The sequence below is a fragment of the Chroicocephalus ridibundus genome, chromosome 11 (assembly GCF_963924245.1).
Source record: "Chroicocephalus ridibundus chromosome 11, bChrRid1.1, whole genome shotgun sequence".
NCBI classification, from domain to species: domain Eukaryota; kingdom Metazoa; phylum Chordata; class Aves; order Charadriiformes; family Laridae; genus Chroicocephalus; species Chroicocephalus ridibundus.
Genome location: NC_086294.1, coordinates 5,241,202 through 5,267,773, shown reverse-complemented (window position 1 = coordinate 5,267,773; position 26,572 = coordinate 5,241,202). Strand labels below are relative to the sequence as shown.

At 37.2% G+C, this 26,572-nt stretch overlaps 1 protein-coding gene across 4 annotated transcripts in view; it reads right to left on the bottom strand.

The window, feature by feature from the left end:
* Nucleotides 1-26,572, bottom strand: part of SLIT3 (slit guidance ligand 3) — a 521,231-nt gene that overhangs the window by 397,990 nt on the left and 96,669 nt on the right. The window lies entirely within an intron of this gene.

The window sequence follows — 26,572 nt, the reverse complement described above, 5'->3', positions numbered from 1 at the left end:
TTTCTCAATTTGCTAACAATCAGTAAGTCTTAACTAAACATTTAAAAGCATAAGGAGTTCATTTAAAAGTTTAAGTAGAATCAGTATAAAACTTAAATGACACCATCTGTTCTTAGCAGACCACATTCTTTAAGTGTTGCAAGTAGAACAGGGCTGTATAGCTCATCAAAAAATAGAAAACTGCATGCTAAAATTAAGAAAAATCTCCTGAAATTCAACTCCAGAAATATTCTGAGGCACCTTCTTAATTATTATCTACCACCAAAAGGCAATGTGTTCATTCATTTGGTGTCTATTGCATATGCCACTGAAGGGCATAGAAAAAAATCCCACAGGGATTATGCAGTGAGAAAAAGAACTATAAATAATGATGTACAGTAATAAGAAATCAGGGTTTAATTTTAACTTATTCTGTAAAATCAGAAAAGGTGTACAAGGATTTAAATATATGAAAGCATAGACAATGTTTTAATAAGTTGATACGGTTTCTAATAAGGTACCATGAAAAGAAAAGCATTAAAACTAAACACTATTAAGTTAAGCATGATTTATTCAAGTCCCATAGAAAATTATCTTCTTTTTTTTTTAAATATTGAACAGTTTTCAAGATGACATTATCCTTCATGTTGATGTGACGAGGGGTAAAGGAGTTAAGTTTTACACAAAATGGAGACACATTACCGCCTCGACCATAGAAAGATGGGTATGCTAAAGATGAAAGTTGCACACGTTTGTACTACAATTGCCACACAAAAACATGTGACATATTCTATAACATTACAGCTTGGTGTTTGGAAAAATAGTTCTGTCTAAACTGTGAAAATAAACTGCAGCATATGTCCCACATGAAGCGGTGAGGAATTTGCATGCCTCCTCTATTATGGTGAAAACTCATGCGCGCACACCACAAACCATTCTGCTTCTACTCGTTAAGATTTTATTTAAATGAATACGGACGTTCAAGTTCTATTGCCAGCTATGCTCTTGTTATTTCTCACACTAGTCTAACTCTTCCATTATCCAGAGCACTTGCAGTGGAATACTTGAATTCCTTTTCCCTCCAGTATTTCTTTTCTTATTTACCAACTTTGTTGGAGCATGGCTTTGTGGGGGGGAAAAACCACCAATCATTCTTTGATGAAAGTTTGTTAGGAAGACTGCCAACCAGGGAACCTAAACCGCTCATCCCTCACCTGAAATGATCCCACTAAACACTTGAACTCAAGGGAGAATTTGCTGATGATGATAGCAAGCAACATCTTTCTCAAAAATACAACCCCCTGTCCTGTTTTTTCAGAGTTTTAGTGAGAGTTTCTGAACAGAGTAAGCCACGTAAATCACAATTCAGAAGGCTGGGGTGAGAAGGGTGAAGGTCGCAACACTCCCGGTGGAGCACCGACACATTCCAGGGTAGTCTGGGGTGACAGCGGGGCCAAGGGGCTGCAGGTGCAGCCTAATTCTAGTGACTCGGGAGACAAGTCACTTTATAAACCTTTGCTCTCACTCTGTCATCTGTGAAATTTGTACAAAAGCCTAAGTGATTTTCAGTACAGCGTTCAGATACACACTACATCCCAGTTACAGCAACTGTTATTTCTGCATAAATGGAAAATGATCTGAAGACACATTTGCAACCTAGAAGTGGTTTGCTTTAGATTTATGAACTTCACTCACGCCACTTCACGGTACTATTGTGTTCACATGTATAAAGCTTTCCAGAAGCACAAAGTATCAAAATAAATGAATACTACAAAAATTTGTGCTATAAAAGTGTACTTAATATTACAGTTTTCGTACCAACTCAGCCAAATCACAGTTTGCCATGGTTTGGGTTTTTCCAAGTTAAGCCTTCTGCATTTTCACCATATACTCATGCTGGAAAACTTCCCATACCAAAATTACGGAGAAAACAAAAAAGACTTGAGTCTATTTTAAATCACTGTCGCATATACTATCATAAAGAACTACAGATTAAAAATACATCAACACCAGCACTGAATACCCACCCAATAACACTATCTTAGGCATGCCAGGGAAGCTGGAATAGGGAGAGGTTCGTTAACCTCAAGTAACAAGGCACCAGATTTCCATCCAACCAGATCCTGAAACTACAAAATCTCACAAGGAAATTGTTCTCAGAAAATTTGCAGACTACACAAATTCAGTACCAATGCGTTTAAGAGCCCCAGTCTCAGGCTTCAAGTGGCAAGTCTGCACACGCGCATAAACAGGCAGAGAGAGAACTGGAAGAGACGGGCAGGGAAGCTTCAGGATGAAGTCTTCCATGACGAAGATTTAAACCTTTTCCCCCACTCTCACAATTTCTGTGAAACACCAGATTCCTCCCCATATCAACAAAAACCTTTGTAGCAACTTCAAACTTGTCTTTTCCAGCAGGCAGGACACAAGTCCTTGCTCAGTTACCATGTGCCTTTTACAAACATGATAATCTATTATTGAACTCCTAGTAACACCAAGAAAAAACATTATCAGCTCCATTTTTCAAATATTTTTGATTTATCTATGGCCCACTAAATGACAATAGAGTCATTTAATCTCTGCCTTAGTTTGCCATTCTGTACCATACAGACTGTGGGAGCTGAGACTGACATTTAATTCTACCAAGTACTTTTATTTCTTGGTTTTCATTCCAGTAAATCTGAAGATATCAACTGCTATAGAAGAGTATTATATTCTCATTCAGAAATGGACAAGAACAAATTTCACATTTATTACACCATTTTCAATGCTGGTACGCTTATATTCTTTATAGATTATATTATTGATTTTCACTTTTGTTCTATGAAGACAACGATATTTAAGTTACTATCACTTCATTAGCAAAAAGGGCTATAAACGAGACACAAGTGAGATACATTGTCTGGAAACTGCTAATATGAGAATCAAAATGTGCTGAAATACCTGAATGCAATTATTTAGCTATGATTATAATTAGCTGCTTTTAAATCATAGTAATGAGCTAATGGAGTAGTACTCACGCAGAGGAAGTCAATGGGAATCCATTATAAAGCTAATTAAAAGACAGTCTTTAAGAAGAGTCATGTTTTCTTTTCTCCCTAGTTAGGTCACACAAACTAGTGAACTGTGCACTTGGAAAATTTCTGCCAGCAAGTCTGAGAAGCACCACTCCCCTTGAGCCTGGAAAACCACAGTGAATTTTGCTCTCAGGGAACCTTCTACAAGAGACAGGAAAAGATTGTGTTCTGTTTTATGCATGAATAGAATAAAAATAGGAGAGGCGTAATTAAGAGTATATAGAGATGCACGCTGCACTTATGCTTACTTGCTGAATATCTACGCTGCACCAGCAAAGAAGAGAAATGCCGAGCAATGGGGTGATTTAGAAGTCAGCCAACCCTTTTACCATTACTTCAGCGCTGCTCTTCCTCCAGCCCCCGTGGCCTATTCATATCCCTTTGCCAGCCAGAAGGAAAACTTCAAGAAAGAAAACAACCTACAGTTGTTCGCAATTTAACAATACTAACTTTACTGAAGCCTATAATGAATTATTTTAGTAATGACCTGTAATTGACACGACAGATAAAGATTTATGGAAGATTCAACATGAAAAGTAGAAGCAAATACCTGAGCAGAATTGCATTGCTATTTCGGGTTAGGAGAAAAAAAAAAAAGAGAAAAAAAAAGAAAAAAGATGCCTAGAAGGAAAACATAGCTCCTAACACATTGGTTACAGCACCAAGCAGAATGATGAATGACTATGCTGTGCTGAAAGGGCACATGACAAGAGGATATTATTCTCACCTGTGGACCTCTACTTCACTCAGATTTTAATGAATCATAGTCCTTTCAGTTCACTTACAAGTCTCAGCTCTTTACTCTCTGTACAGACTAACATTTCTGTTCCCAGCATTTGGAGAACTACTGTTGACTGAAGAATTTATTACTCAATCCAGTTGACAGTATGCTGGAAACAGAAGAGATTTAGTCTGTCTTTCTATACATTCCCAACAACATCTCATTTTTACACAGGAAATATTCATCATTTTCTAAAATGTCCCCCTTGCTCCTTTAGCTGCAACATGGCCAAGGAGTCAGAGAATAAAACTGTGCTATACACATAAAACCACATACTTACTGAAAGGTTTTATTTAAAGTTTTTATTATAACTGTAGTCACAGCATGAAAAAGTAAGTTCAATATACCATCACTAATGCAAAAATTCAATTTCAGGGCGCAATAAACACTTTATATGCCTCTCCTTTAAAGCGAATTTAACAGACTCATCTTTCTGCACCTATCAAAGTCATAACATCTAATAGGGATTTTTAATGTTTTCCCATTCTATTGCACTTGACAAATAAGCAACTGTCAGATAAGCCAACAAACTAAATGTGGGTGTTTAACCACCCTCAAAGGTTAATTAAAGACAAAGATTAAAGGCAGTTCTAAAGTAAAAGTTGATATACGCTTTTCCTTAGTTTCTAATAAAAAAAAAAAGAACTATCTACTGCATCTTTGATGCAACGAAGACATCAAATTTATTTTTAAGATCTATGCAGCGGTGTGCAGTCAGTTCACACAAGCAAATCTTTGCTTCCAGGTGTTTCTTTGTATTTAACAGAAAAGCTGCAGCTTTGCAGCAACTTGCAGCGTTTCATGCTCAGCATTTGTTGCCAGCGGTCACGATTTTTATTATACCAACAGCAGAGGTTCCAACTGAAATTTGTGTAAGCCAAAGAGATGCTCTACACTGAAGTATTTGACAGAAGAATAGTAAATAATGATGCAACAACAATTACTAGTAGCAAATTTTTGCCTGTGACCACACAGCTAAATACCAGCACATCTATAAACAAACCAAGTTTACTAAATCCCAGTACAGTGCCTTGTATTGATTCCAGTTGCTTTCTACTTTATATTCTAAGACTCGTGACTCCTAGTACCTCTTATATTAGTACCAGGAGGTGTAAGTACACCTTTCCTGGTAGAAGCCAAGCATTTTCCATAACAAGACCCTCCTTTTAGAAGGTTAGAACTTCATTAAACCAAAAAAGGTTAGGTTCAGACTCCAGAAATTAAGCTGTACCAAAACAATTCAGACAAACATTTTAGTTTGAGAACTGACATAGTACATGCAATTATGATGCAGGTGCTAATGTGCAACTTTAAGTGATTCTTTTGAATTTAGTTTTTACTTTTTGAATACAAACCAGAGATCATTATAAGTCACCAAATCAGTCATCTTTTCTCTCATCTGGAAACAACACAGTGACTTAATTAAAAGTGGGTGGGTGGGGGGTGAGGTCTTCAACCATTTTACTCTTAGTTTTATGGGTTTATATTTTAAACCTAAAGACATTTGTTTTATTCTAACTGAAGCCTTTAGGGGCAGCAAGGTGGGGGATGCAATCAAAAGACCAAGTTCTCAGTAGTGGTCATGTTAAAATATTTCCACCGCTCACCTTAAAGTAAATTTTCGAAAACCTTTTGCATACAAGTCGAAATACAGTATAAGCGGTACTTTGCGATGGCCATGATAGTTGATTCCTTACACAAAGGCCTTTACTTCATTGCTTACAACTCATATAATACCAATAAATCCTCAGGTGGACAAGCTATATACAGTAGCTTTCAATTCACAGACCACTCATACAATATATTCACATACTATAGATTCTCAGGACATTAACAACGGTCAATATTAGGTAACATTTCTAAATAAATCCTGTAGTCATTGTTTAGCTTTACTTTTATACCCCAAAGGCCTTAACTTACCATTACAGTGGGTAGGCAATACTAATAGCCTTACATCTGACAACATACGAACTGGGCAAAAAATACTACAGCAAAATACTATGTGAAAGAAAATAATCTTTGGCTAAACGAACCTGGCAAGAAAAGGAAAACAGGTGATGGTGAAAAGCTTTTTCCACAAAAGACTTAGCCACCAGTGATGCTTGTACTATAGTCAGGGCCTAGTTTCCCGTCAATTATCCTCTAACTCACATCTTACTTTCTCTTGACCATAAATCCAAAAACCTGATTTGAAAAGATGAAGTTTTGGGGAATGCACTGGTTCTTAGGATCCAAATCCCTGTAACAAAAATCTGACAATCAATACTCCTTTCTGATTATTTTTATTAAAATAATATTTGCAAACACTTCTATCTACCTTAGCTTAAAAAATGATGGATTTTAAATTCAAACCATGATAAATATTTGTCCTTCACCAAAATAATGCCACTCAGGCTTTTCAAGTCAATTCACACATTAAATATGTAATGCATTTTTATGCTGCTACTGACCCCTTAAAGCAATAATCTGAATTTAAGTTGATTGAAATCACTGCTTTGTCTGTTTGACACTTCTAGCATCTGGAATAGCTTTAGCAATTGAAAAATAAACCACAGGACAAAAAACTGTCAGAAGCAAGATCATGGTCAAGACAAATACATCACTTAAGCACATTTAAAGGCAGGATCAGGTATCAGATTTTTTCTTAACTGAGATTTATCTCCCTTTTTCTTTCTAGCATACTTTTAACTGCATATGAGACTACTTTGATTCAAATCAGAGTCAGATAATGTCAAGGCAACATTTTTAATTCCTTTTACATACTTAAATTCCAAAAGCCAAAATGAAATTGTATATACCATTTTTATATGTCCTAGAATTTCTTAGCGCTGCTATGCACCAAAAGGAAATGTGACATGACATCACTCACTTTTAGCTTCTAGTTCCATTGAAAAATTTGTTAGAGGATGGGGAAACTCAAAATTACTGTGTTCTTAATTAATCTTACTACAGGAGAAGTCATACAGCTGAAGTCAAGCTTCCTGTGAACAACGAAATATCCTCTCTTGAAAATTACTGGAGGAAAAAAACACATTTGCAAGACATCCTGCAATTGGAAGAGTGCAGAATTCAAAATTAGGTTTTTTGCAAATATTAATATAATCTCTGAATTAAAACGCATGTGATCATATATTCACCCACAACAGCCATCATACCAATGCCTTCCAATTTATGAAATGCTCTTAAACATAGCAGTTTTGCACATTCTAAACAACCAGCACCTCAGCTGTAAACTGACAATGCTTTCAGCAGTCCCCAGCCTCTAGTCTTGAGTTTCAACATCATTCAAATTGGCATATGCTGTAGTCAAATTACTATCAACAGTAAAGCTAATGAAGCTATTAATACGAGCAACCCAAAACAAGCTTTGTGAATAGGCAGAAACCTACTCATGCATGACTTATTTCTCCTAATACAAAGTCATTCCAGAGCCTTTAAGCAGTTTCAGAGATTAAATCACTGAAACAACTGACTGCACTTTTATTTCAGAGGGGTGTTATTTAGGCAAAAAAATAAGTTATATCTGTCTATCAATCTGCTATTCCAAATGAATTTTTTTTAGAACAGTCTCACAAGTAATTATATAGGCCTTCCTAGCATAATTTGGAAACACTTCCTTATACTCAACCTTGTAAAACTCTTTTCATGTTACTAAACCTGAATAACTGCTCTGTTCTGAAACCACAGAGTTACAGCTCACTACAAAGCATTTAAGCAACTGAATGGTACGAACTGAAATATATTCTGACCTTTGTATTTTGTTTAGTTGAATAATTAGTGCTTTTCTTTTGGACCTATCCATGTCATATAGCGTGATTAATAGGACAATGTGTTTTGGTCTCCTTAATCAAAAGGTGAGCAGTTACTTATCTGTGACTGTAGCGTGTCCTATTTCCACCAAACAAAACCCCTGGACAGATAATGCTGCACTTCTTTACCACCTCCAACACCTGCTAACAAAGGATCATTTCTTTTGCCATCCTCAAATACTAAGTGTACTACAAAGGGCTATGCCCTTCTATTTATTTACTTGTGGTGCTTTTGTTAAAGCAGAGAGAGAAGAATTGGGGCCAGCCAGCAGAAAACATGATCTCTTGGTTGCCTTGTCTTGGCTGCCATATTCTGGTTCAGCTAGAACCTTCTCAGGGAAGACAAAGAAAGGCACAGCAAGGAGCCACAAACCTGGGGCACAAATACAGATTAAAAGAATCCTGAAGGGATTGTCTAAATCCTTTCTAACAACCCTGTCTAATGCAAAGAGTAAACTGAAAATCTCATATTAGAGCTGATGAAGAGGAGGAAACTTTTCTAAAGGATAAGAAAATGTTACATGACATTTGTGGAAAGACAGGAATTCTCCAATAGAACTACTGAAGAAAAGGAACCACTCGGCCAGGAATAAGTAGGAAGGAGGAAAATGCCTGGGTCTCAAAGTTAAGTGGAGCTCTGGAAATAAGATTCCAGGGTATATTACTGGTTACGTCAGTGAATCTTAGTGTGACCTTTACAATATTTCAGGCCAAACATTCGGATCTGCTGAGCAGTGGGCATTACCATTATCATCAAGGGCAGAGGGGCACGTAGCAGATCTGAGATCAGGACCACAGTTTCTTCAGTTCTATAAACTGAAGGACACACATTCACCTCAAATATTTTCCGCCTTTAATTTATTCTTGGAAACACCACTGCAACAATGGATAATTTATCATCATGTCTACTACAATTACTTAGATGTATCAATAATGGTTTTTAAAAAAAAAATATCTTTTTTTTTCCCTACTACACATATTCCTCAGGTATCAACAAGTAACCATGCATTAAAAAAAGAAAATAAGCTACATTTAACAGTGAACTTGGATAATATTGCTATGCTCAGCTTCAGGAGGCAGCTCATGTTATGGTGATGTGCGTGCACATGCAAGTAAATTTAGTCAGAATTTCATACCATCCTTGCTAATCTGTTACAGCTCGCAACAAAGTTCTCAAATAGCACCACCCCAGGGACTCCTACCAGCGTAGAGCAGCAGCCCAGGATCTCACAGAGCATTGGACTGCCAGGGCTTGCAGCAGTGCAGCATCCCAGCGCCCATACGAGGCAAGCAGGGATACCCGCAGCAGCGCGACACAGCATCACCACTGGAAAAACACACCGGGTTTTACAGGCTGCAGGAGCTAGTCATGTACAGGCTGCACATTGTAAATTCTTTTACTGTTATGGAAATTCCTAATGCTGTGTGGCCTTGAGAACGAATATGATCCCCTTTCAAAGGCCTTTCTTCAGAGTTTCCAGCTCTGGCTTTTTCCTACCGTCTTTCCCAGCTTTTGCGAGTTCACCTTTGCAGAGCCGCAGCTTAAACAGGGATGGAGAACAGGGTGGGGGGCAAGAAGGAAGGAGTTCTCCCAGAGTAGTGCATTCCATACATTTTACTCGGGTAATGGCACTGTAGTTTGCATTTGGGTTTAATTCCCTTCCGCCTCATTTAAAATATCAATCCTTAGCTATGTTCCTGCAGAAAACTTGCAACATTTCATTGTCAATTCCCTCAACCCCCATTTCTCCTGAGCACCAAAGAGAAAATCCCTAACTGGCTGGGTTTAGTCACAGCTTTAATGTTTTGTGAATTCCTTCAGCTGTGTAACACAAACCTAATATTTTATAAATAGCTTGGGAGAGGGTTCTCAGGTAGTAAAAACCACTGAGTGAAACTCAGATTTCTTTCTTCCCTCCCACAACCATTTTCTTCTTGTTCATTCTGTTAGAAAGATGATCAGTCATTCAAGAGATCTGTTGTTTCATTATTACTTTCAGACACCCTGCTCATGCACCAGAGGTGATTTTAAAGTACTTTAAAGAAGAAAATCCAAGAATAGACTAGATAAATTAGACACACACTCAGAGGCACCAGTTCTGTGTCTTACAAATCCCGTGCCCAGTTTCAGTTGATATTTTAAAAGCTAAGAAGATGCTTCAATAAATCTCTATGTTCTAATTCAATTCTTTTCCTTCTAAGAAAATCTTCTTATGCCCAAAGCCAGGTAAAGGATAGTATGTTAGTTCCTCCGAGGACATAATAATAGGCTTTGAAAAATATTAGGTTTTAGGTGCTTAGTAATTCACTTTTGTGAAGGTTTCTGATCCTTAATAAGTAACAGCATCTTTGTCCTCCATTCACATCCAAAAGAAGAATTACATTATACTAAGAAGCTGTTTCTGAAAAATTACTTAAGAATTGTCACAGAAATCACATACTGACCAAGCAGACAAAAATCTAATGAACTCCAGACCTTCATCTACATGCCCACCATCTCAAAAGAATAAAATTGTATTAAAAAAGTCTCCAACAAGTTTAAGCATCCAAGACTCCCCTGCTCTATTAAATGAGTTTTCTTACCTAGACATTTGAACATACTAATTTTAAATTAAAACTGATGATTTTTTTTCTACTGATATTTTCAAATGACATGGATAACTCTCTACAGTATTCATATTTTGACCCACATACCGAGACACAATAAAACTTAAGGATGTGTTTCTCTTCAGGTTAATTACTGTTTGCCAGTAAATTGCTTTTTAGCAGAAAAAGTGCTCAGAGGTTAAAAAGTCTTCAGGCATTAGGAGGTCACATCTTGCCTTGAAGTTAAAAAGGAAGAAAAAAATTCTCTTATTCCATGACAGATTACTAGACAATCATCTCAACCAGGCAGTAAGCAAACAGATATTTTCAGTTGAATCAATCCTTTAAACGAAACATACTGAAGGCACAGTACATATACCAAGTGGGCAGCACTGCGATCACTTTTTGAGAACAAGAAATGTCATCTGGTACAATCTTGAGCCTGTTAATGTTGTCACTCATCTGCTCAATGCTGCCTGCCTGCGTACTTCCCAGAGGGACACCACCAAGGACGTTTGCAGGCACCACCACCCACTTGCTCTTTTTCTGAAACAAAAAATCTCCAGCTCCGTGCTGACTTGCTAATTGCCAGAGGGCACTGGCAGGCACAGGTCTTACACTCAAACCGCAAAGAATTTCAGGCCACATTCAAACAACAAAGGGTCAGCCAGGTGCTGTCCCATACAAGAAAACAATTTTCTGGTTCTGAACTTTACCTTCTGCTCTCAAGCCCTCCCCAGGGACATAGTTTCTTTTTGATTCATTAAAAAAAAAAAAAAAAAACCACCACCAATGGAAGGTAGAAGAGAAAAGAATACAAGCCAATAGAGCTGTGGTAAAACAAAGAGATTATTCTTATCTATACACAGTAAATGTGAGCCAGGAAACTATAAATTCTTAATGAAAGTTTACTGCATACTCTGAATTTTTTTTTTTTTTTTACAAAGTCAGCAGGAAGCGTATGTTAAACTATGAAGACATTTCTTTCTACAATATATGTCTAAGGGAGGTAAAAGATTTTCTGACAGATCTATTTATTATTTGGAGAACAATCTTCCTGACATTGAATAATACAAAATTTCATATAACATCAAAGTTCACAATAGTTAACAAAAATTCCAAAAATAATTTATAGTGCATTTGCACTGAGCAGACTGGAATTCTGTACTGATATTTTCAGTTAAGAGTTGTTATAAAGTGTGTGCATGTACATGTGCACATGCTTGCTTATATATATATACACACACACAGTGTCTATGTATGTTTGAAAGTGTATTCTACTGTCCATGCAGAGAATCATTTCTGTGCAATTACCATGTTACCGTGACAGTATTAAAGAAATGTTAAAAGGTAACAAGTTTTGGATCACGGACCATCTACTTTGACAGGGGTCATAACGTTACCTGTTAAGTGACTGTCTGGCAACATTTTCATGATTAAAGCTTCATTTGGATGATTAAAGTAGTTACATTAGTATCAAAAAATAAGACTGCATTCTACAATTTGATTTGCTTCTAAGTTTGCCTGAAGATAAAACAGCGAAAGGGTATGGGTTTAGACGTGTTAATTCTATTGACATAATACAGGCAAATTTCATTTCGTAATCTTTGCTAAAACATAAAAAACCCCATCATTGGATAAAGGAATACATTACATTGCGGTACAAATCACCCCATTCAATTTAGGGAAAATCCTTAATGAATTTGACCCTAGTTACAAAAGGATGAAAACGTGTGTTGATGTGTCATATTTGCTCATCACACAGCAATCAAGTCGCTGCCGGATGCCAGGAGGGGGCTTAGCCTAAATTAACACAGCAGAGCCTCCACATTGAGCTGTATCTGAAGCAACAGGAAATTGTTCTTGTGATCCCGTGTTCTTCAAAGCACCAGCCTCTCAAAGCTGTTTATTGGTTCAAAGTTTAATTACCCATCTATATACACTCCATCCCTGCACAGCGGGGAAGACAAAACACTGTCGAGATGGCATTGAAATATCACAGGCTACAGGAGCACACAGAGCCCGGCTGGTGGAGCCTCCTCCACTGGCCGGGCAGGGCCACATTCCTCAGCTCTTCCTCGGATACCTACCAGCTCCTCCAACCCAGGCACCATGCTCCTCACCTTAAATCCATAAGCTTTCCATTAAAATTTGAATGCTAACTGATTACGTAAAAATACACCAAGGGAAAAAAAAAAACATTTTAGGTATCTATAATTTGACTATCCCAAGAGCTCCAACACTCATTTCCAGGTGCTAAAGCTTCTGTCTCTGTTGCCCTGAAAGATTTTGCAAAGCAGCAACTCCAGTTTCTTCTCAGCAACTGGAGAAATAGATTTTCAGCTCAGAAATTAGTTGATAAAGTAAAAACAATTTCCTGTCAGTAAAACGAAATTATGAGCTTAAAATAGTTGTACTGGACCAGCAAAAAATCATACAGATTAATTTTGTGGTAAAAAAATAATACTCCAATAGCACAAACATATTTTAGTAGATAAAAATACACAAAACCTTTGGAAAAAAACAAAGTACAGTCCTAAAAGTTTTTCCAAAGTTTGTGGAAAGTCATACAACTGAACTGCAGGCTACAGATGAGAAATGCTTTCCAATCTACAGAGAAATCAATCTAAAAAAGTAGCAGCAAAAGAATTAAATTTAATAGGAGTTTTAAAACATGTTTCCTGTATGCAGATGGCAACAGTGAAAGAACAAAAAAAAAAATTCTTCAGACTCAAGTTTCATAGAATCAGCTCAGAGAAAAGCGATTACTACTTTGATGGCATCACCTCAGATTAATAAAAAATGAAGAGCATGTGCTATATCTTATCAGCTGCTATTTTTAGGATTTTGATAGATCTGCAGACAATTACCTGGAGCAAAGATAATGACTCCAAGCCCATATTTAGGTAGCAATAAAAACAAAGTTTCCAGGTCAAGATTGACAGAATTATTGCTGTGAGTTTATTCACGCTAAAACCGCGTGAGGGACAGCAAGGCTGTTAGCAGCTTCTCCGCAGAGATGTTTCCCTCTCCTACACTCATTACCCGGCTTCCGAAAAAACACTAGTGGAATGACTGTGGAAATAATTTGCTGACCTAGCTGTTTAATAGGAGAGTTTCATTTAGTACTGAATCTCACTACTGACAGTGAAGCGATTACTGTCTAGTTGCCCTAGTCAGGAGAGATGAAGGAAGCAAAACAAATTAATTACATAGCTCTTAGAGGCATTGATACGCCATCTGGCATAACCAGATCCCATATATAGACCACTTGTGCACATCAACCTGATTATTTTTCAAAGACCTACTTGGAGTCTAACACCCAAGTCACCTATTTTGGGAGCTGACTAACTCAATTCCTTGCACAAATAAGAAAAACAGAACTTCATAGAGTAGGGAAGGAAACTTTCTGGCTAGACTGGTTGTGTACTTATCAAGTGACAGATCCAGAAAGCCTGCTCCCCTCCACAAACCAGTACCAGTTTTTGGGATGACCTACATGAGGACAGGGAGCTGCGCAAATCCTCAGTTAGCATTATGTCTATTAGCTCACTAATGGAAAGGAATGCAGAAAGCAAATGAAGCCAAATTAGTTGGAGATGCCTCTAACATACAAAACGGTAACTGAATAATCAAGACAGTTTGACCAATACAGGCTCCAACGAATGAGTTCATAAACATAAGGACCACAACAGAGCATAAATGTAGTAACACACAGTCTCAGCAGTACCACGGTGCTAAGGATAACAGGGCTTCACTTGTCCACATACTAAAGACCAAAAATCACCACAGAAAATAAAAACACAGTTTAAAAATGTATGTGCCGAAGTTTAGTAGTCTCTGGCTTTTAGCCCCCCCATATCCTCAACTATTACTGCCATTTCACACACAAACCAGTCTCTGCAGTCATCTAAAGTAACCTGAAGACATGTCTGAAACTACTAAGCCTGTAACTACGCCCAAGCACTGATGTACTTCCCACAGAAGCGAATGGATCAGCTCCCAAGGAAGAAAAGGGAGCAAAGCGTTAGAGCAGATGCAACAGCACAGACGTGGCTTTTCTTCCAATTTCTCTTTCCACTGGCTTCCCGTTTTAAGATTAAAGACCATTCAAATACTTCATGTCTGAACTACTTTTAATCAACTGTAAACCAGTCCACTGATGGATCTAACTTTTTCACGCCCTGCAGATGCACACCACCTCATAGGTTTGATAACCAGAGATGAGCATGAGGTACATAAACCATAATTATGCAACAGCCATTACATTGGCCTCAGGGCATGATGTTTGGGAGTCATAGCTAAGAATGCATAGGAAATATGCACCAGACTCATTTAAGGCCTGCTTTACTCCCTGTTAAACTGCTCTGATAATGCACAAGCTGAAATGAAGCCAGTATACATACATTCATTTATTCACATTTTAACAAATCTGATTTCTCATTAGCCATCAGACTTTACATTAAACAAGAACATATTAAAAAACCCACAAACATACACATTTTTTCAGTCTGTAGATGGTATTTCAAAGGTTTATCAACTACAGAAGCTCTTGGGGCTAAAGGAAAAACAATCAAATTAGAAATAACTCATAGTTTTGAATGCAAAGGGAGGAAAACAGGAGAGTTTCACAAAATGATATCCCAGAAAGGCTGCATTCCTGCGTGAAAAAGCACACCTGTGCCACTGCTCTGCTGTGCAAGAGAACTCGGTGGAGAAAAGGTCAAGAAGCAAGCCTGACACGCATACAAACACTGGAGGTAAACCAGAAAGCAATTTGCCACCTTTACAAGGTTGCAGATTTTCTAAATTCATAGCATACTTTGTCATCAATAAGGGCTGGAATAAAGACCAGACGCCAGGGTGAGTCAGTGCAGATAGCATTCTTTCTTTACGGATTTCCAATTTATAAACTAAACTTAGCACCTCAGAAAAAAAACAACTCTGCTACTGCCCAGGGAAAACAGAAAAAGAGATTGAAAGATATTTTAAAGTGTAATTTATGATTTCACTTAATCACCCTAAGTTTACACTTGGCAATTTCTGAGTATATTTACAAATTTTTAAACAACATACTATAAAGATTAACTGTATTGCAAAAGAACTGCCATTCAATGTACAAGTAACTTTTCATTGCTTTTTTAGAAGAGAAGAATTCTACAGTGCCACGTTATTTAATCCAGCTATCAAAAACTACCATGGCAGTACTACAATTTAAATCTTGCCAAGCTGAAACACAATTCTGGTATACTTTCAAGCAGCTTAAGAATTTGTGAAATTGTAAAAGGAGTATTCTGCATTACAAAGCAGCTTTTAAAAAGAAACAAATTCCAAGCAGGAAAAATTCTCTAGAATAAACCATCATCTCGATTAGTAATTGAATAAACGTACAAACATATTGCTAGAACAGGAAACCACCAGGGTTACGTTATAAAGGGTAAAGGAGTAAAGCTCGCGCATGGAAACAGCTCAGCTACCTGCACAGTACAAACGCACACACCAAATACCCAGAAGATCCTATAATCCACTTCCTACCAATATCTTGCTACTTTGTTCAAAAACCAGTAGATTTGTGGGGTGCTTGGTTTTGTTCCAACATGAAACTACAGGCTTCTGACAGCAGGAGGTTCGTGATGCTTCCTTAGGCATCCCACAGAAACCAGACAATCCCCAGGCGTGTTCCCAGTCCCTTGCCTTCCGTGTTCGTTACTAAAGAGTACATTGCCAAAGAGCTGTTAATTTTTTAAGACTACCATTCCCCAATTTTGTAGCACATAAATCCTCCTAGAGTCCACAGCCGTAAAAATAAAAACACGTAAATACATCTGAAATATGAATGAAATTTCCATAAGTGCTGTTCCTCTCCCAGCGACCAAAAAAAAAAATTAAAAAAATTGAAGGGAATATTGCTGCAAGATCCTTAGTGCTTTGGTACCCTTTTAAAGTCTATTTTTCCAGGGAGAAAAGCCATATTCAGACCCATCTCACTTAGAACAATATTTCCTCCTAGATCTAGGAAGCAATTTGGACAGGGCAGAGTGGCTGTTGCATTTTGCTTTCTTCTTCAGCCGGAAGACTCAATAGCCAACCACGCAAGCCAAGGATGACCCAGCTCCATACATATTATACCTCCTTTTCTGCAGCAGACGTAACTTCAGATTTATTTTGGAAGGGAGTGCTCAGTTGCAGCAATGAAAAGCATTCCATGTATTTTTTTGCTGAACTGGTTTAGTTCTGACAGGTGTAAACAGTAAAAGAAAGATGACAGTAAAAGAACAACTTTCTTCTATGAGCCCATGTACAGAGTCTTCAGAATAGGATACAACTGACATTTTTTATGATATTCTAGAGTCTAGTCTGAATTATGAAATGACAGACTTTCATAACTTGTCACATATCCTGTTTCGCCAAGATCCTCTTCCAAAAATAACACTTACTATATAACACTGCATTGTACTTAATTCAGCTATTATCCATGATGCTTTGAATTCCCATCATTCATTTTTTAGCCTTGAACATCCAATTTGTTGAATTACTATTCTGTACAAGAGTTTTGCTGTAGCACTAGACACACTAGGAGGGGAAAAATACATAATAGATAAGAGCTTTTTGTAATTATTTTCATTTCCAAAAGAAATAAATAATTCAGTATATTAATATGCTTATTAACTTTAAAAATATTTAAATACTACTAATTTTCATTTATTTATTCATCCTTTGCAAAGTTTTTAATATTTTTTAAAATCTTTTTTGAAGCTGTAAGCAACTGTGCTTTCATCAAGCTTCAAGCATTTATTAAATCAATTAATATTGGACTAAAAAAAAGTTTTGCATGCAGAATTCATCTCCATGGATAAATTTAAATATCTGTTTAAATTTCCAATTGTACTTAATTCATTTAAAAGGGACAGAGTTTGCACTATACTGTATTTCATAATAAAGTTGCTAAAGAGTCTGGTCTATGAACAAACGTTGTGCTTTCGTAAATAGACCAAGTAAGATAGCTGCTGTCTGCAATGATGAACAGCTGCAGTAGGTGGTGTAGATAGAAATAATGAACAGTTGCACCTGGAAATTTTTTTTTTTCTTTTTTTTTTTTGGTAACTACACCATTTCTGACTCTAGAAGACGACTTGTTCCATCTAATGCACAGAAGCAGCCATCCTGAAGCACCCCACACCATTTTATCCCCCACATGAAAGTGGCTGAACAGTGACCGGGCTGCCCAGGGAGGTGATGGAGTCTCCATCCTTGAAGATGCTCAAAACCTGCCTGACACAGCCGTAAGTAACCTGCTGTAGTTGATCCTGCTCTGTGCAGGCAGGTTGGACTAGATCCCCAGGGATCCCTGCCAACCTCAGCTATTCTATGATTCTGAACTGCTGCATTTCCTCATATTCTAATTCCCTTCCCATCCTCCCATAAAACAATATTATTCCCCCCCCCGCAAAAACATTATGGGACATGGGGAAAAAAAACACATTTCTTTTTTCCTAATTTCATACTCAATTGAATATAGTAGTTTAAAAAATTAAATTCTAAATTTCAATGTACTTGCATTTTGCAGAGGAGAAATGAAGAGAACATTAAGAAACAGCAGAAAGGAGATGGCAAGAGCAGAGAAATATTCTGCAAAAAAACCAAAAGCAACTCCAGCTGCTGTGAAACATGACATCTAGCAGAAATTTGTGCTAGCACATGTCTCGAAGAGATGTGATATTCTCAATTATCCCTCTTCTGTTACTTCAGGAAAAGCACTCTGGACTATCATGGGCAATATGTCCTTTGGAAGATGAGTTTTTTTCTTTTTATTTAAGTAGGACCACACTGTATGTGTCCACATAACGTGTTGCATCATTCCACAAAACACAGACCCACACAATAAACTCTCCAGTAGTATACTTAGAAAATATTTTTTCAACTTTGCTTGTTCTTGGCATATTAAGTGCAACCTAAGGATGGAACAAAGCAACATTAAATCCCTACCACTGGGTTGTTTTAAAAGACAAAAAAAAATTAAGAATGCCCTACAGCTGATAATTCTCTCCATACAGAATTGGGAACAAAGCTCAGAATCTTGAGCTTAAAGGAGCTCCAGACTAATCCTGTTTATCTTAACAGTCTACACGTAACCCAAAGTGAAGACTGCAATCAACACCTTTGCTGCTGTAGCACATTGGAACTCTCTTACTCATTCAGAAAGAGAACAGGGTCCCTGATCAGGAAAGAACCTCAGGATGAATGCTGAACTGCAGTCACTGTTGAATAAAATGCACTCTATTGTGAACCTATATGAATTTGTTGTTTAAAACATTCCTCACAGACACCTGTGTTAAACTGCTTGAAGACAGATGTTGGCAAATCAACAATTCAAATTCTGATCTGTTTTCTCAATAAAAAGGTGAAGATAAGCAGTGGGAAAATTCTTAAAGGCTGGCAGTTCAGAACAGACTTGCCCTTTAATTTATTTCAGTAAAGGTCTTTACATGTCTATGAATTAAAAGAAAATTCACTGATTTAATTTATTTCAGAAATTTGGCCCTTCAACTTGACTTCAGAACCTAAGAGCCAAGAAACTCTTCCTTTGCTCCAAGAGGATTTAGGTTCAAACCGTTCCTAAAATTTTTATTAAAAATGAGTAGCTGAGTACAGGAAACTCCGTAACTGAATGCTCAACTGAATGATAAATTTCCTTTTTATTATACTTCAGGAGGCAAAAAAAAAAAAAAAGGAGTGCTGAATGCTAGCTGGACAACTTTGGCTCTAGAGTCAAGTGAAGCAAAATAGCATACACGGAAAAGGAACACATATCCCAGCAATCTGTCAAGAAGAATTCAGAGTAGCTTGACACAGGCTGCAGGTAAGCATATAGACTATATTTTATTAGCTCCTGCATGGTTGCAAACAGATTGGTAGACAGTTACCAACCCGCTGCCTCAAAATTCTTGTAAAGCAGGCTGGCAGACCAGCCAGTATTTCTTCTAGATAACAACCAGTAATAGCCATTTCGAAGGAAAGTTTAACAATGAGCAGGAGATATCTTCCACCTTATAAGCAGCATCCTTTTTGTCCATAATAACTGCCTTAGAATTCTAACTCAGGCTCAGCACCTTCACAATAATAGGCAGCAATGCATTTGAACTTTCTTCATGTTAAAAGGATTGAGATATGACTATACAGTTTAGGTTGTTACACGCAGCATTTCTGCTGACGGCATTGCAGCCTGAATCAAGTTAACTAAACTTTCATATCCTGGCAATCTTGACCAAGCTCACTTCTACATTACTTATATCTCTCTGCATTAGTCAAGAATGTCTCTTCCCTTTCGCAAAATACTTGAACAGAACTGTCAGCTATACCAAATGCACTTCTTAATCCAACTAAAATCCATCAAATAAAGTTCAGCAGGTAATTATCACATGTTAATTTATACAGTTCTACAGAGTGACAGTTTTTTCTTTGCTTTGAGTCTTTTGCTGATTTGCTACTGCACAGAATAATTAACAGAAGTGATAAAGCCACAAGAGAAATAAGACATATAGACAGTAAATTGCTTAAAATTAATACTATGAAACTAGAAACAAAATGAAGCACAAGATGAAACTACCAAGATGAAGCACACTATCTGTCAATTCTGCAACATACTTTCAATATATTAATCATTCTGAACAATTACAAAATCTAAAAGTAAGACTGATAAGCTGTGCAATCATTCACATTCTCACTTCATCTCTAAGTATACATTTTATTTATTTTTATACTTCAAATTTATATTCACAGTCCCAAATACACCTTTCCACACTTTGCAATGCTATGTTCTTAAGACTTTTTTTTCTCCAGTAACATATGGGAACTTTTTTCTTCTTTATCCTCTAGCAGTTACTTTAAGCATCACTGCCTTAAACATTCGCTACAGCATGAGCACGAAATGCAGTGATTGAAGACCATTCCTTTTTTGCACTAGTAGCAAGAAAGATGTCAAGAATCTTTCACTAGAAGATGTTTTTCACTTCCTACTCTGTACATTTGCTTGCTAAAAAGAAATTTTGGGGAGGAAATCTGAGTGTTACCACATCCGGGGATGCACATGTATCTGATGTTGTTTAGAAGAATATAGTATTCATCTTTTGCCAGAGCTTAAGTTCTCATGTCATATTTAAGGGAAATGTCAAATTGCATTTAAAAAAAAAAAGGCTAGAACATACAGCAAGAGTTTATTCCTCCAAATTATACCCTTGTTCTGCCAGAAATAGTCTTCGCCTCTAACTGCCCTTGCTCAGTGACAGAACAGTCAAGGGAACAAACTATCAATGTTTGCAGCCTTTTTTGTACGTGCGGTTTCTGATCACAGGGAGCTTGGTTCCTTGCCTAACCACCTGGAAAGGAGACTAAAAACAACTGAACTTCTCCTCCCAGATGTACAGAGATGCAAAGCTCTGATTAAGCCCCTGACAAGACAACTGGCAACCTCTGCTCCTGGCACTCTTTAAAAGAGCGATATGGCAATTTTACAGCCAAATTTTCCCAATTAAGCAGTTAGGGGAACTTCATCCACCCCAAAATATCAGTGCTGAAATAGGTGGAGAGGTTTTTTCACTAGATTAGGAGTGTCTTTGGCCTCTCCAAAGCAGCTCTAACAGCTCTGAGTACGTATTTAGCAACTAACCCAGCGTCTGTACAACAGGCACAATGGTGGAAGAACAGGCTCAGTGGGAAGGGGATAGGAAGCACTTTAACAGTAACAGCACTGCTGGGGTGCATTGCAAATACCGTCATCATTCCTTCAGAGATAATGGTGTCAAATACTGCAACAGCCATTTACAAAAATCAAATATTTTTCCTTCCTAAAACCAGCTGCATAATTTCCTCTTTCATATCCTCTTTCATTTTTGCAACTCAAGATCCATCATTCCTACATTTTCTAGGATAATACAACCAAGAAAGGTGGTGGTGGTGCAGGGAGTAATTAATATCCAACATCACAGCCAAGGTGGCAGTTCAGAACCCTCCAGGATGCTTTCCGGGATTTACTATAGGAAGTGTTCCTAACAGCCCTATACTAACTCCTGAGCACTGCTCACAGTAATGGAAATATCCATTTCTTTATTTTCTCAATGAACAGTCCAAGGAACTAGTGGAGTAACCAGAGAACATAAAATTATAAACAGAATGACTATCCATGGATTACCAAGTAAAAAACCTTGTGTTTTTATGTTATACAGCACTGAAAAAAGTTCTTACAAGAAACATCTGTCTCTCTACTTATAATAAACAAAATCCATTTACAAAAGCCTGGGTTGCATAACGATTACACAAACTGAAGAATCATTTTATCAAAAGCAGAAAAATGAAACACTTAAAAGAATCCTCCCTTATAGGAAAACAAGCATAGAAATCCCCCCCCCCCCTTTTTTTTTTTTACATACCCTTTACAAGCAGTTTACTTAAGCTGACAACTGAACCAAGCAGTACTCAGAACAAGGGAGCAAGGCTGCTCTCCCTGGGGATCTCTCCTCTCCTATTATCCCACTACGGCATTTCACATGGCAGCCTGGCTTCACATGCCTGCTACCATACACTCCACCAGCACATCCTCACACAAGCTACGTTCAATGGTAATGCCGGCTATATACTATTTCACATCTTTTAAATAGAACATCTAAAAATAACAAGAGCAATCCAGAAAACCTAGTCCACAAGTCACGTGGCTAAGTCACAACAGGAGAAAGTATCTCCAAGTTCTAGCATCAAGGAAAACAGCAGAGGTGGACTAAGAAAGAACAAGTTAAAAAAAAAACTGCAAGAGGCTTTTCCTGAACCTGTTTCCTTCCCTCCTGGAGTTGAAGGACCCCCAATTCCCCATGTAAAAAAAATAATTATTTTAATACATCACAGATTTTTAGAGTGCTACACTCATATCTACCTGCAGATCCTTTGTTGTGTTCAGGCAAAAATAATTTATGCAAGTAAAATACAATACCCAGATTACTTACTAAAGAATCAAGCTATTGTCTGTGCTTTTTGGAATGACATCTATGCTCCACTGGCGCAGATTTGAGGTTTGGGCTGTCTTCTTTGTTAGGTTTGAGGTGTGTGTGTGGTGGGTTGTTTTTTTTAAATCCATAGTCCTGAAATTCCACGAAGAGACAACTTGCATGACCTTTAAAAGCCTGAATGGCAAGCTTGCAAGGATTCAATGTATTTTGAGTACTGTTTACATGTATCTGCACAGTTGGATTTCTAATGACCAGATCACTTGACTTAGAAGTTTCAGGCTCCATTGAGTCTTAAGACTTGTCCTTTTTATGACAAAGTTGAATTATCGGAGGACTTAAGTGCCCTACACATATTCCATTGGGATACTGAGCATCAGTAAGTAAAGACAAAACCCAGACACAGATCTGTTTGACAGAAACTCTCTCTGCTATATTGCACGGTGCTGTCATCTCAAAAATATTATGTTAGAATGGATGCAACGTCCACTCTTTTCCCGAACACAAAAATCCTCCATCGCAGAGCAAAAACACGAGTATGAGGTGCTCATACCTGACCTTTTTAAAAAAAGGAAAAAACGGGAGAACTATACTCTAAAATTAACTCACAACATCTCTCAGAACTTTCTAACTTTCATGCTTTTCCAGAAAAATCACTAATTCAACAGATTTTTTTCATCATATGCATATTTTCTTATGTAGATTGCACATATTAATTCTCATGGAACGATCTAAAAGACTTATGAAGCAACTCAGCAAGAATGTACATCAGAATAGCAGTTTATATGCAAATATCTAAACTGGAAAGACATAAATTGAGTTTAGAAAGTGAAAAGCCTTTAAAATATTTTCTTCAGGATCACCCCTGCAGCAGTGCATGTCAAAAGTCCTAATTAACAGCTGGACACAGATACTAGAATACCACAGAGCAACAAGATTTAAATTAACTAACAGTTGTGAAATAAAAGGAATGTTTACTTTGTAGCTTCTTCTATATTAGATTTATAGTTGGCACCTACAAAGCCTACATATGCTTTCAAGCATAAAACTAGAGCAGGTATTCAGGACTCCATCCTACATGCTGCAGAGCTGAACTCTAGGTGACATTTCAATTTTCATAAAACTTGGTAATTATTAACTAAAATATGCTTATTTTATAAAAAGTAATATGCATTAAAGAACTCACACAGATGTGTGCAATACACAGACCGGAGCTGGTTTAAGCCATGACATGCACTAGTAAACCTTCTGCCAAATTTTATTTACCAAGAACACTGCTTTTTTGATTACCTTGGCAATGACATTGGATAAATAGGATTTTGACATTCAGGGCCAAATTTAACAGCCATTAAATTGCAAAACAAATCAATTAATAGAAATCAGGCTGGATTAGATTTATCCCAGAGACACTTTTACAAACATTTGACTTCAGTTAGTGATACATCAGTTTACTCAAGTTAGAAACAAATTTCATACCATTTACATAAATTTTCTTCTTAAAAACAGATCTGTCTTTTACACATTGAAGTTGAAAAGATGCCTTCAACAAGTGGGGGATTTTCTGGCACAAGTCTGTGCTGAGAGCCGATTGGTAGATTTTTCTACTAACTAATTAGTGGCATGTCCTATTTTCCTATTGATTTATAGCTTTTGATTAGGCTGGTTATGGAATGCATTACAAAACAGCATCACATCTGAAGCTTGTTTTATTTTGGGCTAGCCTGTTACTCATTTTCAGATACAGAGATCCTCTTAAATAGAACGTAAAATGAAGGCTGTCATAAGTATAAATTTGTGTACAATCGAGTTCTATTACATGCTTTGATTACAGAAACAGAGGCCTCACCCCACAATTTTCCCTGCTCAACTCAGACTGCCTATTTTATGCTCTTTACGTGGTTATTATTGCAACCACTGAAATTAAAACAAGACTGCCTTAGCGTGCAGTGTAGTATTTTTGGGAGCTTTTCTTCAGACTCAAATCTCACACACACATAAAACTCATCTTCCTTTCTTTGATAAGTAATCTTTGCAAAATACAATAGCACAACCTGAGTAATGTTTTACTTTCCCCTTTTGCAAATAAACTACAGTTCCTAGAGATTCCCCTTAGGTTTTGGTTGTTCTAGTGAGATTTTGTTCCTCATCATAGCTTCGGATGAGCAAGACAAGTCTTTGAGAAGTTTAAGGCTATGAGAATTTACACAAACATGTCATTAACTTAGCAAGCCACAAACATCAGGCATCAACTAACACCACCATTGTGCCAAAGCAGAATAAATTAGTATCTGCAAGTAAATAACTTTTCCCAATATTAATCATCAAGCCAAATGAGAAGTGCACAAACATTTAAAAAAAAAAAACAAAAACAAAAACCAAAACCATCCTCTGACTGCATAATCCTCATGAGGCTTCCAGGCCACAGAATGCAGGATAACTGCATTCCTCCCATACCGATCCCCTGCTTGAAGAAATCAGGCCTGGAATCAGTTTCTGAAACTCATTTAACAGACCTGCTTTTCCCAAAGTTGAGAGAACTGACTCAAATTCAAAGAAAACTGCACATGTGAAAAACAATGGATGCTCCTAATTAATCAATCACTCCCCCAGAAGTTCTAATGTCTTCCTACTTTAAAAAGTATTTTTTAAGCTTTCGTAGATGTTAAAACATGATGATTTCAGACGTATAGTGCTAAAGGAACTTCTTTTTAGAAATCATTAACTGTTAAAAGGTTTATAGAGGTTTAGCTGGAAAGGAATAAATACGCACAAATAAAATGCATCTCAAAGAGAGGAATTCCAATCCTGGAACATTACATTTTACCCAAATCCACATGCAGTATGCTATTGTCACTCACACAGGAAAAGCGTCATGGCTAGCTATATTATACAGGGGAAGATACATAGTAAAATTTTGTGGCAGAAAGACATTCCATTTAGAAAATTACTTAAATATATTGAAAGGAACTTCTGTTTAAACATAAGTGAAACCTGTGTATTTTGAGATCCTCCAAAATCCCTATAAACCAATATTTTAAAATACTAGTATATTTAAATGAAGAAAAACTTCAAAAAGCAACACCATTTGAAAGCAAACAACCCTCCAAATAGCACATAGCTGATAAGAATGTCAAAACATGGGCAAGTGGCAATACTGAAGTGTCCATCAACATTCCTTTCTGAAGCAAAAATATGGTGTTGAAATAAAGCCCATTTCATAGAGTATTTCATTTCGCCAAATCTGACAAAAGTGGTCTATCACAATTATTGTCTATCCATTCACAGCAGTCATTTTCCAAACTATTTGTAGTCTGAGCATTTTGCTAAATGTTCCCTTCCCTCAAAAAAAAAGAGTGATTCAGATGTGTATGTGCACGGTCTGATGCGATGACTCCCCTTTTTCAAAGGCGTCTGTGTGCACTGAAGGAAGACGGCAAATCAAACTTGATTGCATCCATACAAAAACGCATGCTGGTGTTACAGATGCACAAGCCAACTAATTTACTCATTTGGGGTTCAAGTCTGAAAGCTAACAAAGCATTGGCCACCTTGGGCTCCTCCAGATAAGTCTTTTTTTAATACTGGCTGCTACTTAGATGGCACAAACTCAACTCAAGAGAATATGTGATTTGGGTTACCTGATAAACCACATATCCTTTTGCAACTGTCTCTTAAACGCACATGTATCGTGTTTGTTTCTACACAGTCATCCACATATTACTCTTTTTAAACAAAAGATTTCACTGATGAAGTGGTTTCTTCACACTGGCTTAGGACCAATCCTTCAGTGAAGGCTATCTAACAGCACTTTTGCCTCCGTGCATCTTAAAGTCTGTATTTCCAGTTTCTTTCAATTTAAAACAAGCAGTTTAAAAGCTTTAGAGAAAAGAATAATCTGGTATTTCATTACATATTAATTCCAACAGACAATATGTTCAGGCTTTTCATAAACATATTGTAGAAGTTCTGTATGATTTCATTCCTTAAAGTATATTTTTTTTCAATTGGCAAGAATTACTGCAAGTAGCTGTTTTGAGAGGCTGCGGGTCTTGCCTTTTTGCTGTCCTGTCTTGCTGCACCTGGGAGCTGGTCTCCCTATACCACGCTCACCTGCTCTCACAGATGGACAGGTTTCTCATGCCACAAAGGGCTTCATCTATCCAAGTCACTCTCTTCAAACAAATCAAGACAGATTGTTACCATTGCACAAGGCAAATTCTGCTGGACTTTGTCATTGTCGTCGTCTGCTCTTTGTTTCAGCCCTTGGAGCATGGTATAATGCCCTGCACTTCTACCAGCACAGCCATTTCTGACACTGTGCTGTAAACCAGATCAAGTGTGGGTTCA